This window comes from Etheostoma spectabile, chromosome 6, assembly GCF_008692095.1.
Source record: "Etheostoma spectabile isolate EspeVRDwgs_2016 chromosome 6, UIUC_Espe_1.0, whole genome shotgun sequence".
NCBI classification, from domain to species: Eukaryota; Metazoa; Chordata; class Actinopteri; order Perciformes; family Percidae; genus Etheostoma; species Etheostoma spectabile.
In genome coordinates, this window is record NC_045738.1 from 20,171,245 (window position 1) to 20,178,780 (window position 7,536).

General features: G+C 38.9%; 1 long non-coding RNA gene across 1 annotated transcript; it reads left to right on the top strand.

Moving 5' to 3' along the window:
* The first annotated feature begins 265 nt into the window (after positions 1-265).
* Positions 266-4,173, top strand: LOC116691590 (uncharacterized). The gene is made up of 3 exons (XR_004332509.1): positions 266-331; positions 1,466-1,467; positions 4,162-4,173. It is a non-coding gene; the product is annotated as an uncharacterized LOC116691590 (long non-coding RNA).
* Positions 4,174-7,536: the final 3,363 nt, after the last annotated feature.

The following is a 7,536-nucleotide window of genomic DNA, read 5'->3' on the forward strand; positions in this document are numbered from 1 at the left end:
TTGGAGTTTCTAAATATACTGTACTTAAGCGTTCAAATATGTTCTGCCCGTCTCCTTTACCAGGGAGTTGTCTGTCGCCCACTAGACAGCAAAGTGCGGTAGTAAAATCTTTTCCCAGAATCGGCTTACCTAGGTTTGAAAGAGATGATATCTCCAAACTGGAACTGTAAAGAAAGAAATGGAAGAACTTAATTTTCTGATATGTTCTAGAGCACCACATACGACATAAATACAATTCTAAAGTCATTAACTTACTCCATTTATTTGATCACCAGCTGAAGGATCACAGCCCCCAAGATCAGCTTCCTCATTGTTCCAGCAGTGAACGGCTGTGATGAACTTACATACTGTAAGCTATCTGAAAATGATCTTTTACTAAACCATTGGATTTTTACAAGTAAAGACGTCCTCTAAAAGGTCTAGAGAGGGGAATTTCATGCACCAAGGGTAATCCTTTATAAATAAGAATGGCGACACATGACAAAAGAACGTTTCAACATGCACAAAAACAACATTAACTCAAAATTTTCCCACAGGATTTGACTACATGACTGAGTTCCAATGTATTCACTAAAGGTAATGATATTTTCATAAGAATAACGATACAACTTAAGAATGTTTGTCACACAGCAAAACAACGTCAACTCAAAAAGACGTCTTAAGACCGGGTGTCAAGGATGGCACGTAAGTAGAAAAGTAATTAAAAAAAAGACAGAAAGCAGACAGTGGGGAGTTTAAATGCCTCCCAGTGGTTGTTGAGATAAGTTAGCAGTACAATCAAGCTTATTGACACCCTGAAACTAACACACACACACGCCACTGTCACGTATCCGTAACTGTTATATATGTAGGGCCTCTGTGTGTGTAGCCTTTTGGTTCCAGCAAGTTCCTTTTCCACAGCAATAAAGTTTCTCGAGAAACCTAAAGAGCCCACTCCTGCTCACTTACAAAAATTTTTTTTTTTAAATATAAAGGTGCAGGTCTAAGAAGTGAAATGTGAAGTTTTGTCAGAGAAAAACATGTGAATATTGCTCCTGAATATTGCTCTCCAATAACTAGTTTCCTTTTGTTCTGGAATGCTACTGTAGCTCCACTAGTGTTGCCAGCTGTCCTTCTTTTTAACAACCTGGAAATGTATCCACTCTCCTGGACACTGAATGTCACAGTTTTCAAAAGGCTAGTGACTATGTATGTTCAATTACTATTGATCTCCACTTGAAATAGCCTGTGCATTGTGCACAGAGCGTCAGTGTCTCCTGTGTGTAGAAGGCACCATCACTGGCTCTGTAGGACGTGACGTAGTAAACACAAGCACCAGTATCCAACAATCAGGTAAGCTACAATAAATTGAGTAAATATTTTGAATTAGGTTTAAAATATTGAGTACTATGCACAAACTTACTGCACAAAGGTCAATTTTGTCTTGTGGTCTAATGTCCAATGACTTTTCATCTTGAGAGCAAAGCGGTCGGTCGGTTCATCGACATGTCCTGGTTTTTCATCAGAAGGGTGGCACCCTAAGTGCCTCTAGTCCTCTTCCTCTGAATACCCAGATGCATCAGGCACATTATGAAAGTTGGTCACGTGGTTTGGTGGAGTTGTGAGCCCAACACAATCACTGAGTCCTTCTGTGTGAAAATAGCCTTTTTTTAAAAGCTTTTATTGAGACCGCTGTAAAATCAACAAGGAGGGAATCTGTTTTGTCAGTCACTTGGACTGAAAACCCTGTGTGCTTCTAGACCCTGTTCTGCATTAAGTAATGCTTGTGGGACAACTAGTTACTCCGTTTTACCACCAACTCAGTATGGAAAGGTCACCTCTTGGAAGTTTTGCCATTTTTTTGATTTGATAAATAATAATTTTGATATGGAAGCATTTCTTGAGACAGTATAACAATGTTTTACACCAACAAAAGAACATAAAACACCCGCAGCATCTGCTCGTTGTTTTTTATTTCAAATGCACAACAGTCACATGTGGACGAGCAGAAGAAGCAAGACAGCTCTGAGGTTGGTTGATGGAGTACTTCTCAGCCGTTGAACTGCTGGGCTGGTTCTGACACACTACGTTTTTCTTTAAGTAGTTCACCATATCTTTTGTATTTATTCTGATGAGTTAATGCACCTGTTTTCACCAGTCAGTCAAACTGTAAACACAACAAGTGATTAAATGATTGTGACCCTGCTGAGAGATACAATCCATTGTCGTCACGAACAAAAAGAGTGACTACGCCGCAGTTTCAGTATGCATCATATAGAGAAACCAGAACTTTAGTTCAGTCACACTGATTGTAATGAGGTAAATAAGGTAAAAAGCTTGGAGCAACATGTTGATGTGTCTGGATAGAGACAATAATGGAATGACATTTTGGGAAATGCACTACACCTTTTTTTCTAGAGACATCCCTAGCTTACCTTAAAGGGCCATATCATAAAACTCACCTTTTCAAGGCTTGTACACATGGGTATCTGCTGTTCTCCCTTTTCTAGCCTTTGTGTTACGCAAAGCTAACCACCTCTCTGCAAATAAGCGTATTTCCCAAAATGTCAAACTCCATTCTTTTAAGCTCTGGTTGCTACTTACCATCATTGCTCATTCTTACGTCAATTGGCAGGCAGTAGGAAAAATGGTGATGGGCCACTGTTAAATCAGCCACTACCGGCAGTGCTATCTTCACTCCATAACGCACGTAGGTGGCATGGTGTTCACAGTTTTTGCCCAGGACTTCATACGCCAACACTTGTTTTTTGTTTGTTTATCGCTCAATTATTCTTCCTTAGTTCCTGCCTTTACCCTTTCCAGTACTGTCCGTGTATCCATCGAGGTATTGGTCCCCTGAGGCTCCTGAGTCTCGTCCAGTGTAAGAAAACCCAGGATTCAAACGCTCCTACAACCACAGAATAAATTGTTAGAGATACGGACATTTACAATAATTTATACCTGTTTCTGTCGCATAGCTCTTTTTTTAATAAACAAGCTGGGAGTCTACACTATGTACCGGGCTCAGTGATGCCACAGCAGCTATGTTTCCATGTTCAGTCTTATTTAAGCATGTTGCATCCTAGTGTTAATTAGCCCTAAACACAACTGAGGGGGATTATAATGTAATTATTTTCCAGGTATTTGATCAGAAACCCACTCATTTTTCCAGTTTTTGAAGGTAGCTTGCTGAACAAGCATGACAAAAGAACCTCAGCATACTGTAAATTAGCTGTCTACTGTAATAAAAGATGAGATGCTCTTATTAAATTTGTTGCTAGTGTTCACTGGTTACTGCCCAATTTGTAAGCTACGACTCTGGCGTTCATATAGTTTCGCCCTTCGGCTTTACCGGGAAGGGCTTCGTCACCCACTAAATAGCAAAGTGCTGGTAGATGACTTTTTTCCCCAAAATCTCTATACCCTAGGTTTGAAAGAAATGTATCTCCAAACTGGTACTGTGAAAACAAAAGAGAGAAATGTTTACTGAAACTTTATAGAACACCACACAAACTGACTTAAATTATGTGTATGAAATAATTAATAAACATACCATTGAGTGGTGTAACATAATACAATACTGAATCATTGACTACTCCATTTATGTCGACTGTGATCACCAGCTGCAGGATCAAAGCCACCAAGATGATTCTTCATTTTTCCAGCAGTGAACGTGCTGTGGAATAACATTAATTTAATTTCTTCAATTGTAGCTATAGTGTCAACTCATAACAGACTTATCTCAGGACTCTTTACACAAAGAGTAGGTCTAGACCACATAATAACTTATTAATAATTTACAGAGACCGATCAATTACCACCAAGAGCAAGCATTTGGTGTGACAGCCAGAATCTCAGACTAAACCTGAGTTTAGTGGCGACTGTAGCCAGTACAATAATAATTACAGATGAGAAGATATCGAAACCATTCCTTCACTCACTCAATTTGATTTGAATTTAAATTAACAACCATTTTCTAAAGAGGCAAAGAGTCATCCACTAAGGTAGTGAATATATTTTCCATTAGACTAAAGACTAAAGAACTGAAAGAGTTTGTCACACAAAGCAAAAAACATTAACTTGAAAAGTTTTTAAGACTGTTCAAGGAGACAGAAGTAGAAAGGTAATAAAAGAAAAGACAGATAGTAACAGACGCGGACTGATGTCATGATGCCCTACCAGGATGTGTTGAGGCGATGAAGTAAGCGAAAAATCAACTTCGACTTCGATTGACACCCTGAAACTAACACACACAACCACACACATTTAACAAACAGTTCACCAAATTGGGATCTTTCTTTAGGATTTTTTTCATAATCCATAGGCCAAATTCAACAATTTTCAAACTTTTTACAAAACCCAAAGCAATTTCTGTCGTACACAAAAATTACCACCACACTCACTTGAATTTTAGGGCAAAGGACACAGTCTTTCCTGCTACGCGTCAAATGTCTTACCTCCTCAATGAGATCGAGGAAGCTTGTTAGGGGCAAGGGAAAGCGTCCCCTTTATCTACAATTCAGAACATTATAATATCGCTAATATTGGACCTTGTTCAGCCCATGGCCAATGCTGCCATGGCTTTTGCCATAAACATTTAAAACCCCCACAACCTACACAACTTAACTGAACTCTGCAGTTAGCAGTACTGTGGTGTCGGCTGAAAAAACTTTTTTTTAAGGAACAATAAACCCATCGCACAATTTCTCATATTCACAGTTGGAATTCCCCACACAACTTTGGTCTTCTGTAGTCCCCACTTAAACCTCATAGGTGTCCGGCTTTGTGTCTGAGGCAGGAAGGGGATGTTCTTCACACAATCCCCTAAAAGAAAAGTTTCTTCTTGATATGTGCTTTTATTCCTGTCGTCCTCACAGAAAACCAAATGACATCCTCAAAATCGTGTTTAAATTGTATCACAACCACCACACTATGATGTGCAGATGAACACTATATGTGCGAGATAGATGAATTGATGGGATTGTCGTCTATGGCTGGTCTGGGAGGATGTTTTGATGACCGGTGGAGAGAATCAGAGTGGGGGGTCCGTCTCAGGCAGCGTTTTTGCCCGAATAGTTTACAGAACCCCCAGACGGTCCTAGAAGAGACATGAGAGAGATGTGCAGTATAGAAGGGAAGGGGTAAGATGGACGAGGGATTCCCCCTTTCAAGTGAAAATCTGCACAATAATTTGAGGAGACTTGACAATGTTGCTCTATGGTTCTGATAGCAGTGAGGGAGCAGCTTGTTGCTTATATAGATACCCACTCAAAGGAAAAAAAACTATGTAAGAGCTGAGTGACTGTCTCCATGTTTTTAGATTTCTCTTGAAGTCTAGAGGCGTGTTTTTCTCATTTAAGGCTGTATTTTTGACACAGTTGCTATTGTCCGTTTGCATTACCATTATTCCCCCTAGCATTTATGACCTGTTTATGCTTTCCTCGCACCCTGTACTAAATGCTGCTCTTGGGGGACTTACTGGGATGGTTGGTCTTGTAATATAGACTGTGGTCTAGACCTACTCTACTTTAAAGTGTCTTTAACTTATAATTTGTTACTATTATATAATTGAATTGCATTTTGAGTACTTGTCTTAAATTGACTGGTATGAGTTTTTTTTAGTTTTTTTATCTTGTGTTGAAACTTAAAGTCTGAGCGAAATACAAGGACAGACTTGCAGGACATTAGCAAAACTGCAGCCAAACATTTCATTTGCTCTAATACTGGAGAAAGACTCTCTTCAACATGTGCATTTGATCCCAATGCCTGCAACCCAGGATGATGCTGTGATGTTGGGGTTAGGGTTGCAGCATGACTTTTACCAGAAGGTTCCACGTGTAATCCCCCAGTTAACCTAAGTACCGGTATGTGCCAATAACAATTCCATACTCTTTAATGCTTGTTTAAAGTGCTTTATAATGGAGGCCATAATAGATAAAACCTCCAACAACAACGTACGTTCAGCAGCGTCATGAAAGATAAAGACATACTTTGTCTAACAGCTTTTGATAGAGGGCATTCTATTGTAACATATACAAAGCCTGTTCGCTTAGGTGATGTTCAGTCAAATCCAGAGCTCATTGTGAATAAGTATATTGACAACACTGCTCGAACACAGTTCCAGCTAAACCTCTCTTTGTTTAACAATTATATTGTATTCCAAATGCACACGCTACATTGATACGCGAAAAAACGACGCACACAGCATCTGTCTTCGCTAGCATTGATTCCTATGTTCTTTAAAATAAGTGAAATGGAGCAATCTTTCAACATTTAACCAATATTTTGACCTTAAGAAGTGACAATGGAATGAAAAAGAAAGTAAAAAAAAAAAAAAAATAATCTACTTTTCATATCAACTACACTGCACTTCTATCTGGTAATACTGATTATTCAGTCTGTTGAAAGTCTCGTTTGATGTGGCTTGTTAAAACAGTTCTACTATTGGATTTTTTTTGGAGAATATCACACCGATTTGGGATATCTTTGTAATTTAGTGGTTTGTGTTGTTACTGATCGTTACTAGTTTCTGAGGTGTCTGTCGAGTTTTGTGCTTGTACCATTTTGAATCATATGCTTGTTTCATCTTCCATAATTATGTCTGTCAGTCCGAGTATGGGAACGCCTACCCACTACCTCTTGATTTTAATCTTCCCGTTTTCCAGTACTTTATCCCAGCACACTCAAATATAATGGTGTAGTTACCCATTTCAATTTTATATAGACAATTGCCGCTAAAATGTTATATAACATAACCCTAGCCATAACATGGGTAAATGTGATGGCTTGGTCATGTACTTAACATGTAGCTACATAGTGAGAAAAAGGGACATCTTCTGAGAGGGTGCAGTCAGATAGCTTGAAATATAATTAAAAAATGACTCAAAAATCTTACGATGAATGGTGTATTTCATTATTACCTTATATGTTATACTGTCTTTTGTTTAGACACTTCCTGTACACACGAAGTGTTTTTGTTTTTCTTCTTTACACCGTAAAAAATGGGGTAAGAGAATTGGGAAAGGTAACTAGAAGAGAAGGACACTCACTGTTTTTTTTAAACTTAAACACTAAAAACTAGCTGTAGTTAGAGGTACAATGGAGTTAAATTTTAATATAGCTACGTCCAGAAAGATTTGGTATTTTATGTCATAACACTTTGCATCCCTCCACAGTTTGCTTAGCTTAGCTACGCTTGCTAGCTGCTATATAACGTTATGCTTCAAATACGTTAATTTAATGCGAAAGTTGTTTTATTTCATGGTTTAAATGGTATGTTAAAATAGTATAATATGTTGACAGGTATTTGGGCTTGTTTTCTGCCTGGCTGTGTAATTTTTTTTTTTTTTTTTTTTTTAAACCTCGAGATATTACGCTGGAGCTGGTCCTATAATGACAGAGTGAGTGCTTCTCGTTGCGATAGAGGATCTTTGTCCTCGGGTAGCACCAGTAGGAGGGGCAGCCTTTTTTTCGACGGAAGGCGAGAGCCGGGGAGTTGTGCCAGTGGCGACCAACAGCAACAGAGCGGACCCCCCCTGGACAGGAAGCGGACGTTGG